Source organism: Paramormyrops kingsleyae, chromosome 1 (genome assembly GCF_048594095.1).
Source record: "Paramormyrops kingsleyae isolate MSU_618 chromosome 1, PKINGS_0.4, whole genome shotgun sequence".
Classification (NCBI taxonomy): Eukaryota; Metazoa; Chordata; class Actinopteri; order Osteoglossiformes; family Mormyridae; genus Paramormyrops; species Paramormyrops kingsleyae.
In genome coordinates, this window is record NC_132797.1 from 42573856 (window position 1) to 42581773 (window position 7918).

Genomic DNA, 7918 nt, shown 5'->3' on the forward strand with positions numbered 1-7918 from the left:
GGGGCCTAGTGAAGTCAGGAGTGAAACACACTCAATCATCTGCACTATCGCCTCTGAAAGCACGGAGACCCTTTTTTATGACCGAATGCCTCATTTATGTCCTTTTCTGCATATTTGACTCGTACAAATGTGTTTATCTTTTGTTTTCATTTGGCCTTGTAGCTTTTGTTAAACTTGTTTCCACTCCCTTCTCTAATCACAGTCTTTTCATTTCCACCTTGTATCGCATCATTCTGTCTTATAGGGGGTGTTTATAGCAAGGCTTTGATTTTCTCCCTGTCCCTGGAGTGCCGGTGTTTTAGTGCACTAAATGGTCTTTATATATTAATTAAGCAGAACCATTTGTCTGTAGTAAATGCTCTCTTAAATACTGTATATACTGTATAACTGGGAATAACAGTTGCTTTGATTAGCATGCAGTAATAAGTTAAAGGACAAATGTACCTTTTTTCTAGTCTCTTAAAGGACAAAAAATGAAAACAGTAACATAATCATACAATGAATGAAAGCTGTATTATCTTGTGCCCCCACCATATTTGATCAAAGACTTTTTTCCTGAGAACATCAAAATGCATTATTAACATGGGCGACACAAGAGCGAGATGAAGGTGTGCATAGATCATAAACGATGGACGGCGCTAATCACATTTTCAGATCTGCGTAATCTAAGATGTCCCTGTGTCCCCTAATTATTCCTGCATTTGTTTAAATCCAAAGCAGTGAGAACAATAAGGCCAATCTTGAAATGTGATCACTCCATGACTGATAGTAATTACTAGATGTCTGCATAATTAATAATTTAATGTAATTTCAGATAGACCACTTTCCAGACAGTACGAGCCTACCCACTTTATGTATATACTTGTAAGGGATCATGAGTGTGTGTTATATTCTTTGTGGAGGAGTGTAATCCACAAGTACACACAGTTCTGTGAACATTAAAATTTTCCTGAGTGATACTAAAAGGTTACACATCACTTTCTCTCGTTTCAAAATGTTATTTCCTTAAGTTTTCTCAAGGTCTCAGGAAATACATTGTTTCAATTAATTGAAGGGCAGTATTATAATGGATCAATTGTTTCTCGCAGTCAGAGTTATAGTGACAGAGCTTCACGTTTATAAGCAAAGGAGTTGGACTGGGTAAAATGTTCACTGAGACTTACTGTAATTGTCAGTAGAGTGTTTAACTGCGATGCAGAAAAGAAGCATTTCCACCTAGAAATTGGATATCAGAAAAAACACATCATCTGTCTACTTGCACTGTTGCTCTTCGTTTGACAATGTTAAGCACTAGCAACCTGATCTCCGGCCTGTCATATTGTCATGTTTACAAATCAGTAAATTTTAGCTGAATTTTTGGAAAGAGTCTGAAACTTTTGATGTCTCTCAATGAAGAAACCGGTAATTCTGTGATTACTGAAACATCGTACTGGTTTTATTACACCTTCCAGGCAGAAATCACAAATATGCAATACATATGAAGGCATGTTTCTGCACGCATTTTCTGTGTAGTCAGTCCCACTACGACGCGACTAATGCGTTTCTGAAAAACCTCTCGTTCGTTTAATCTGCTTAATTCAGTCCTGCTAACGCGATTGATATATTAGTACCAAAACAACGCAGAATCAGAATGGCATTTGTATTTGCACGATATTCAGCAGGAGAGAGTCACAAAAACAGCTATCAAAGTGACCAGTAGCTATGTCCGAATCGTTAACAATTTGTTCTTGTGAATCGGTTCTTTTCAGTTAATTTGTCGAACTCGAAACGGTTTTCAAATCAAAGAACTGGTCCATATGAAGAATTTGTTCACGAATCAGACAAAGCTATCGTTCACCTTTGTAGATGTTTTCGTGTTCAAAGAGTGTTTCTGGCCAAGACCATATTGCGTTGTAGTTTGCATACTGCTCTGACTAAATATTGAACAAATACAAATGCAATTCTGCATTGTATTACACTTGAGTACTAATATTTCAATTGCATATTTCAATTATTATTGTGTATGTTTGTGTAGTAATTCAAATTACTGTAGTGGCTGTCATGGTAGTTTTGATTTCTAGGCAAATTAAGAAAAACTATTAGGAAAACATATAATCTTTAATATTTAGATTTTTAGGGTTGCAACATATAAAAAAATACCAAGGCTTAAATGGACCTTCAGACTTTTTAAAACTGAAAACAGTTCTGAGGACTTAATACTAACCCAATCGTTAGTAGAAAAAAAAAAAAAAAAAGAGGAAAATTAAACTCTTTCAACAATTATGGAAATGAGAGGGTATTAAAATGCCTTATAACAGTGTAACAGTAGTTAGAATATGCCCTTATTATGCAATGTTAAATACTTAATAATGCCTGGGCATTTCTTGTAGATATGATATCAATCCACCCATCCCCCAAACGCTTATCCTACTTAGTCTTAAGGTATGTATGTCATTTTATGAAAGTAAAATAGGAAAACATTTCCTATTTGTTGCAGCCAATTACATACAAGTGTGTGACCTTCCAGATTTCTTTCAGGTAACTTAAAATATCTAAAATGTAAACAATGATTTCTATTAATATTATTTTTATAAATGATACATTCTTAACTTTTGTACAATTGATTAAATCTGGCTAATACTGGAAGCAAACTGGCTATATCTCTGAGGTATCCATTTGCTTCCTGTCACTGTTCATTTTCAATGGGATTTCCACCTCCAGTTTCTTAACTTGCATTTGCTTTTTTTCCTGTTTTTTACTGCAAATCCATATAGCCAAAGAAAACACAGTCAGCAGCAGCCCTAGGCATGCTGCAGCAGCTGCAATCAAGACAGGCAGACAGGGAAAGCCCTCATTTCTAATAGGTGCTTCCATAAGCTTTGCTAAAATATGCTCCGTTTCCATTTCCGCATCCTTTGTCAGCAGACTGTGTACATAGCTTTCATTGGTGACCGTTTCATTGACAAAGAAATTGACCATCACCATGGAAGAGAGAGGATCCGGTTGACCGTGATCGCTGACTTTAACCAGCAGACTGTACAGGCCTCTGTAATTCAGAGTTTTCTTTAGGGTAATGTTCCCTGTTTTGGGGTCAATATCAAATGACCCCGGTTCACCTCCCTTTCTTTTAATGATACTGTAAACTATCACTGCATTCATGCCAGTGTCTTTGTCCACAGCATATACCTCTGTTATCGATGTCCCTGGGAGAGTAGTGGGCAGCACTAACAGGTATGACTGATTGGACTGTGGGAAAAGAACCACAGGTGCATTGTCGTTGACATCTAGAAGTATAATGGTTACTATTGTAACAGTTGAGAGGGAGGGCTCTCCCCCATCTGTGGCCTCAACCCACAGGTAGTAGGTGCCCTGCTGTTCTCTATCCAGGGGAGTTCTGGCCCTAAGGACCCCTTTCCCAGTGTCGATGACAAAAATGTCACTGCCATTAACAATTGATAGGGCCACAAATCCATTTCTTCCTGAATCAGCGTCGCTCACAGAGAGGACTCCTATTTCCCCAAGGTTTGGAAAGTTCTCAGGAATAAAGAAAGTGAAGTCTTTGTTGATAAAGCGTGGGCTGTTGTCATTTTTGTCCAATACTGTTACTGTCACAGTGGCAAAGGTCTCTCTGCGTGGGGAACCACAATCCATAGCCCTCACCTTAAAGCTGTACTTTTCCTTTTCCTCCCTGTCCAGTGACATGGATGCCAGAAGAACCCCAGTCACTCTGTCCAAAGTGAAAACCGAAGGAACATCAAGCTCCAGCAGATAAAGTACCTTTCCTCTGTCTCCACTGTCTTTGTCATTGGCATGCAATTTGGTGAGGAATGCATTTGGAGAGTTGTTTTCCTTGATAAATAAATCAACATTGGACTTCTCAAAAACCGGAGTGTTGTCATTTTCGTCCAGCACCTGTACTTTGACAAATGTTCTAATGACCACACCGAGAGAATTATTAGCTACCACAGTCAACTTATATTCCTGAATTTCTTCATGGTCTAGTGAATCTGTGGTTTCCAAAATATATTCATTTTTTAAATGTTTATAAGTGGACAGTCTGAAAGGGCCATCACCCTCTAAGTGACAGTCCACTTCTTGCTGCTCAGTATTTTTAATGGTGAAAAATGCTATTGGAGAGGGAGGTGGTTCAGATTCCTTCAAGGACACGATTCCATCTTTCTCAGCAGCGATATATCGTGGTATCACAACTGGTGGAGCAGAGACTAGGCTGATGACATGCAGAGACACCTTGGCTACCGCAGATATGCAGCCTGGTCCGACTGCGAGAACTGCAAGCATGTAATGTTTGCTGGTGTTTATGTCTAGTTTACTGGCTAGTTTAATAACCCCTGTGACTTTGTCCAGGTTAAATATAGCCCTTAAACTTCTGGGCACTCTGTCACTGTACACATAAGTTATCTTGCCATTTTCACCCAGGTCAGGATCATGGGCATGAAGACTAGCTATATGAGTGCCTATTGAGAAGTTTGCATACATCGTGATGTTGATCTGCGATTCAGTAAACTTTGGGCAGTTGTCATTAACATCTGTAATAAAGATTTTTAGGGTGGCAGTACCTGACAGGGGTGGCGATCCCCCATCCTCAGCAATAATGCTCGTTGTGTATACGCTCATAGCTTCTCTGTCAAGGGATCCTGTCACAATCAAAAACGGGGTCATCTCACCTCCACCGTTCTCTTCCACATCCAGAGTGAAAATTCCATAATTGTTTGTGAGCCAGTATGTCTGTATTCCATTAATGTTACTATCAGGGTCAACTGCAGATTGCTCCACCGCAAATCTGGAGTTTAACTGTGCATTCTCTGGAACAAATAAGTGAATCTCCTCTATTGGGAAATTGGGCTTGTTATCATTTATATCCTCCACAAGAATTTTGATTTTGATCAGCTGGAAGTATTGCTGAGGAAGGATGAACACATCCAAGGCCAAGAAGCAGTCTTGCCCGTCTGAGAGTTGAAGACAAAGAGTTTCCCTGTCGATTTGTCTGTGGGAAGTGTACAGTTCCCCTGTTCTGTTATTTAAGCTTATATAGTGTTCACAAATCATGTTTAATACCAGACTGAATAACAGAGGGGGGTCAACAGCAAAATCCAGTTTCAGGTCAGCACCAATGGCCCCAATGAGTGTTCTTGTGGGTAAGCCTTCTTTTATTTTATAGATGAGTTGTTTTGCTTGGCTGAAATTTGAAAAGCAGGAGACAGGGCTAATAAAAAGCAGAAGAATGCACAAACCCTGGAATGGATAATAATGCCATATTTAAAAAATATACTTAAATGTGCATATCACATAGTAAATATGAGTAATAATAGCATACACACACAATATAATATACACCACTACATGCATGTATAAATATCCATTGCAATATACTAAAATAAATGAGATACCAGATATAATATACTGCTGATTTTGCTGTTAATAGAAGCAATTTTATGACTTACCCCTAACTTTGGCCAGAGGCTTAGATGTTTCTTATCAGACATAATTTCTTACATTTGCCAAGCCACAGTGAAAACAGCTACTCTTCATACATTTTCCCTCTGAGAGAAACAGACTCTTCTGAACTGCTTCCATATGAAAACTGGAAAAATGAGCCATTCAGTTTGTCAGAGACACTCCTCTTATATGCAAATCACTTGGTGGGCCAGCCAATTGCTTTTGTGTAGGCTTTTACTGTGTTGCCCAATGTGTTTAGGTGTAGTATTACAAATGTAATCGTTAATGCTTTACATTAACTGATTTTTCACAAAGCATTTATTATGCATTCATAAAACATTCAGTGCACGTTCATAATGCCTTTGTAATGCATTCATAGAACATTCATAAACAGCATGTAAGTATACCATAACATCAAAACATAGACTTGTATCCAAAGAACAATGAAATTAGAAGATTACCAAGCTTATAGACTGCTACAAGCAACCTTTAGAAACTGTCATTGTTGCAGAAGGTTCTGCAATCAAATATTAATGAAGGGTGCCAATAATTGTGTCCAATGTACATTTTATGTCTACATTTTTATTTCACTATATGAAAGCTTTATGTTATTGATGTTTTTGCTGAATAGCTTTGGGTATTTTTATTGAATATTATCATTTACAAAATTGGTTCACTTGCATATATTTCTGAAGATATTCTACATTATGTACTGTGAGGGGTGCCAATAATTCTGACCAGGACTGTACCTTAACAACTTTAAAATGCATTACTAACAAACATTATATGATAATTCTTATGACTAAATTATGGCTGATGTAGGCAAATTTACTTTCTTTGCTGTACTTTGCTTTTTTAATGACAAGGGTGATTAGCATTACTTGCTGTTAGAAGCATGATAATTGCATCAACCTGGGTGCAAATACACAAATGTTTGACATTTTATTTTAAAATGTAAATGTAATGTAAATCAACAATTGCCCTTATATCGTATAACACTGCTAATTACACAGTTTAGCTGTATATAAAAAGGTAATATGAATGTTGTTTCTAAACAGCATAATTAATAATGTATATTCTATTACATACAGTAGTGTAAATAAAAAGGACAATGCAAGAAACTTCATCGAGACATTGCCCCTCTTGAAATCAGCAATGATAATTTTACAAATCTATTCTGACCATTAGTCTCATTCCTAGAAGAAGTCAACAGTAGTAGATCAAATGCATTCCACAACACACCTGTTTGTTCAGTGATGGATTTCTGGATTTCTGCACTCGAAAAGGGACAAAAAGAATTCACATATTTTTTAAATTCCTTTGGAGCACACCCAGGAGTCTGTATTCATTAGTCATAATGAATGAAGGAATAATATGTAGCATTTATCTTTCATGAAGGAATGTGCTTGGTTGTTCTCCAGTATAAGTATGTTTTGGCTGTAAAGAATAACATGTTTTGATAACGACTTTCCAGATATTTCCAAAAAAGTGAAATGTGCTATAGTTCAAGATATCAAAATGACTAGAAAATATTTAAGTGAAAACCTGATACACTGCAAAGATACACAGTGATGTAAATGTCAGTGTGCTGGTACAGGACCTACTGCTGCAGCCATCCACCCCAAGTGTTTTAGGTAGATTGCATTTGGGGGCTGATTTGATCCTGATGATTGGGTGAATAAGTGACTCATTGCCTTTGCTGACTGAAATGGATGTTTGCATGTACCCTTCATGGTGGCTTACTGATAAGTAGGCTTCCTAGGAGTCCACTGGCGCATAAAAATATTTCTAAGCAGAACTGGAAGTTCAGATATTCCCGGTAATTTTTCACTTAATTCTGCCTGAGATATTAAGTGCAATGGCTGCCTTTGCTATCACAGCAGGAATAATCCTTTTACATATTTCAGTCCAGATGCCACACTAACTTTGTAGTGAAGATTTAATTAAAGCCCTGCTAAGTTGTGATTTGTTTAGAGTTGATGAGATTTAATGGACAATTGCGCAAGCCATAGAGATGGTGGGTAAAGACTTTTGCAAAACAGAAGCCACAAACCCAAGTTTTCTCCATACTTGGGTCACTTTACATAAATTGCGTTGACTATTCTATCAAATAGTATTAAAATATTGAAATTAAAATAAAATAAAAAATAAGGACAAAGGCGATATCTTGTATTCCTTAACAACAAAAGTCAGCAGCTGTAGTCGCTCTATGTATTTATCTTTATTGCTGTAAATTATACACAGATGACTGAGTTCTCAGGGATTAGGGTCAGTTTGCACTTTCCCTCAATCATCCACACAATAAACCCATAAAATAATCCTCTGATGTGAGAACATGACCACAAATGAACAATTACTGATGTCTGCATTACCATTGTAGATATATGTACAGTATACCATAAATGTTTTCTTATAGAAATATCATCAACATGTATTAGATGTAACTATGTATCACTGAAGTATTATATGCATAGAAATAATT

General features: G+C 37.1%; 1 long non-coding RNA gene across 1 annotated transcript; it reads right to left on the reverse strand.

The window, feature by feature from the left end:
- Positions 1 to 1413: 1413 nt before the first annotated feature.
- LOC111842713 (uncharacterized) lies at positions 1414 to 5750 on the reverse strand. Its single transcript, XR_011992843.1, has 2 exons — positions 5442 to 5750; positions 1414 to 5232 (listed from the first exon to the last, which is right to left on the reverse strand). It is a non-coding gene; the product is annotated as an uncharacterized lncRNA (long non-coding RNA).
- Between the last annotated feature and the right edge of the window lie 2168 nt (positions 5751 to 7918).